The sequence below is a fragment of the Lipotes vexillifer genome, unplaced genomic scaffold, assembly GCF_000442215.2.
Source record: "Lipotes vexillifer unplaced genomic scaffold, Lipotes_vexillifer_v1.1 scaffold914, whole genome shotgun sequence".
In the NCBI taxonomy this organism is placed as follows: Eukaryota; Metazoa; Chordata; class Mammalia; order Artiodactyla; family Lipotidae; genus Lipotes; species Lipotes vexillifer.
Window position 1 is genome coordinate 3790234 of NW_006780388.1, and position 3952 is coordinate 3794185.

The following is a 3952-nucleotide window of genomic DNA, read 5'->3' on the forward strand; positions in this document are numbered from 1 at the left end:
TCTAGCTGAGATCGTTAATGAAGGTGGCTGCACCAAACAACAGATATTCAATGTAGACGAGACAGCCTTCTATTGGAACAAGAGGCCATCTAGGACTTTCACAGCTAGAGAGAAGTCAGTGCCTGGCTTCAAAGCATCAAAGGACAAGCTGACTCTCTTGTTAGGGGCTAATGCAGCTGGTGACTTTAAGTTGAAGCCAATGCTTATTTACCATTCTGAAAATCCTAGAGTCCTTAAGAATTATGTTAAATCTACTCTCCTATGCTCAAAAAATGGAACCACAAAACCTGGATGACACATCTGTTTACAACATGGCTTACTGAATATTATAAGCCCACTGTTGACACCTACCGCTCAGAAAAAAAAAAGATTCAAAATATCACTACTCATTGACAATGCACCTGGTCACCCAAGAGGTCTGGTGGAGGTGTACAATGAGATTAATGTTATTTCCCTGTCTGCTAGCACAGCATCCATTCTGTAGCCCATGGATCAAACAGTAATTTTTGATTTTGAAGTCTTATTATTTAAGAAATGCATATCATAAGGCTATAACTGCCATAGATAGTGATTCCTCTGATGGATCTAGGCAATGTCAACTGAAAATCTTCTGAAAAGGATTCACCATCCTAGATGCCATTATGAACTTTTATGATTCATGGGAAGAGGTGAAATTATCAACATTAACAGGAGTTTGGAAGAAGCTGACTCAGACCTTCATGGATGACTCTGAGGGGTTCAAGACTTCAGTGGAGGAATTGCAGATGTGGTAGAAATAGCAAGAGAACTAGAATTAGAAGTGGAGCCTAAAGATGTAACTGAGTTGCTTCAATCTCATGACAGAACTTTTAATGAATGAGGAGTTGCCTCTCACGGATGAGCAATAAAGTGATTTCTTGAGATGGAATCAACTCCAGTGAAGATGCTGTGAAGACTGTTGAAACGGCAACAAAGAATTGTAAATATTACATGAACTTAGCTGATAAAGCAGCAGCAGGGTTTGAGAGGATTGACTCCAATTTTGAAAGAAGTTCTACTATGGGTACAATGCTATCAAACAGCATTGCATGCTACAGAGAAATCATTCATGAAAGGAAGAGTCAATCAATGTGGCGAACTTCATTATCTTATTTTAAGAAATTGTCACAGCCACCTCAACCTTCAGTAACCACCACCCTGATCAGTTAGCAGATATCAACATCAAGGCAGGACTCTCTACCAGGAAAAAGACTACAACTCATTAAGGCTCAGATGATGATTAGCATTTTTTAATTAAGGTATGTATGTAATATTACTCTTTTAGACATAATGCTATTGCACACTTAATAGATAACAGTACAGTGTAAAGGTAACTTTTATATGCTCTGGGAAACCAAAACATCATGTGATTTGCTTTATTGCGATGTTCTGGAACCAAAACTCATGGCATCTCCAAGTTGTGCCTGTAGTTTATGTGCAAATAGTGGACGGTATCGTTTCTCTTCTTCCTACCTGAGGCTCTTTGCCTTTTTGGTTTTGGGGGGTTTGGGGGCTTTTTTTATTCGGCCACACCACATGGCTTGCAGGATTTTAGTTCCCTGACCAGGAATCGAACCTGGGCCCTCAGCAGTGACAGCACGGAATCCTAACCACTGGACCACCAAGGAATTCCCTCTTTCTTGTCTTCTTGTGCTAGCTTCCAGGTTGAGGCCCACCATCTCTCTTACGACCTCTTGTCTTTTTTCTAACCTAGAAGTTGTCCCTTTAAAAAATCTCACCACAGTGAGCTAGTCTACTGCAAAAACCCTTTGGCTGAAACCATGTAAAAATGCTGGGGAAAAAAATAAATTTTGTTTCTGAACTCACAAAAAAATATATAATGCAGTGCAAGAAGAGAAGCTGAAAGCCAGAACAGTGCACCGCAGGCTGCAGGGAAGAGGCACCTTGTCCTGATGACATGGGGACTCCCAACAAAGACCTTTCCATAAAACTAGAACCCTTTCAGGGCCAAAACATTAGACAACAAAATCAATGAAACCCAATTTGGTTCTTTGAAAATATCAGTAAAAGGGATAAACTTCTAGCTACAATGATCAAGCAAAAAGGAGACAGAACACAAATTACAACATCAAGAAGGAAAAAGGGGACATCACTACAGATCCTTTAGACATTGAAAGGGCAATAAGAGAATATTGTGAACATTATTCTAATAGACTTGACATCCTAGTTGAAGTGAAAAAGAATTCCGTGAAATATACACATTACTAAAAGTGACTCACAAAGAAAGAGAAAACCCAAACAGCCCCATCACAATTAAAGAAATTGAATTCATAATTTAAAATCTCACAAAGAAAACTTCAGATCGAGATGGCCTGATCAGTAAGTTCTATCAACATTTAATGAAGAAATGATGTCATTCTATACAAACTTTCAGAAAATAGAGGAGGAGGAAACGCACACTACTGATCAGAATATAAAAAGGTATGGGACTTCCCTGGTGGCTCAGTGGATAAGACTCCGTGCTCCCAATGCAGGGGGGCCAGGTTCAATCCCTGGTCAGGGAGCTAGATCCCACATACATGCTGCAACTAAGAGTTCGCATGCCACAACTAAGGAGGCAGCGAGCTGCAACTAAGGAGCCCACGTCCCGCAACTAAGGAACTAGCACAACCAAAGAAAGAAAGACTATAAAAAGGTACAATCACATGAAAAACAGTTTGGCATTTTGAAAACATTAAACATGTACTACCATATGACCCAGCCATTCCTCTCCTAGGTATGAAAACACAGAGACCTTTAAGCACTGCTCTTAGCCGACTTATTCATAATAACCAAAGAGCTGGGAGCAGCCCAGGGGTCCATCAGTAGGCGAGTGGATGAACCCATTGTGTTGTAAACATGCATGTAAACATGCAAATAATTCTTAGCAATAAACATCAAATTATTGCTACACATTTGAACCTCAAAAACATGCTGAGCTGACAAATCCAGGAACAAAAAAATATACACCATATGATTCCATTTATATAGGACTCTAGGGAGGAAAAAAGTCCCAGTCAATCCCTCCCCAACTCCGCCCTGGCTAACCACTGACCTGTTCTCTGTCCCTGGGAAGTGGAACAAGGGAATATCTGCAGGGGCTGGAAATGTTCTATATCTTAATTGTGTGGTAGGTACCTCAGTGTACACATTTGTCAAAAACCATCAAGCTGTACACTTAAAATAGGTGCATTTTGTTTCATGTAAAGTACGAGTGACTCTCTGCATAAAGCCCTGATTTGTAGTATTTTTTAATTTCCATGATCTAGACACTCCCACCACATCACTCAGCACAGAGCTGGGAAGGGGTGTGCATGGTCAGTCTTGTGCGGCGGTACAAGCCAGCTCTGGCACAGTACCACTTGTCCCTCAGTCAAGTTGGTCTTGAAAAGAAAACAAAGAAACCCTGAAATATCATTACGGCAGGCTAAAATAAATAAGACTTTCAATGCCAAGTGTTGATGAAGACACAGAGCAGTGGAAATGCTGGTAAAAGCATAGATTGGCGATATCTATTAAAAGTTGACGCTTGGGCTTCCCTGGTGGCGCTGTGGTTGAGAGTCCACGTGCCGATGCAGGGGACACAGGTTCATGCCCCAGTCCGGGAAGATCCCACATGCTGCGGAGCGGCTGGACCCGTGAGCCATGGCCGCTGAGCCTGCGCGTCCAGAGCCTGTGCTCCCTAACGGGAGAGGCCACAACAGTGAGAGGCCCGCGTACAGAAAAAAAAAGTTGACGCTGTACATACCCAGGACCCAGCTGCGCCATGCCTGGGGCGTCCACAACAGAAGCATGCACTACAGGTCACAGCAGCACTGTTCACTAAAGACCAAATACCCATCAGGAGTGAAGAGGTGGACGGGGGTCGTGCACTCACACAACGGGACACTTTACTGCACTCGGATACATGCCTCGTGACTTCACTTACAACACG

General features: G+C 42.3%; 1 non-coding gene across 1 annotated transcript; it reads right to left on the reverse strand.

Moving 5' to 3' along the window:
* Positions 1-1573: 1573 nt before the first annotated feature.
* TRNAD-GUC (transfer RNA aspartic acid (anticodon GUC)) lies at positions 1574-1646 on the reverse strand. Its single transcript has one exon. It is a non-coding gene; the product is annotated as a tRNA-Asp (tRNA).
* Positions 1647-3952: the final 2306 nt, after the last annotated feature.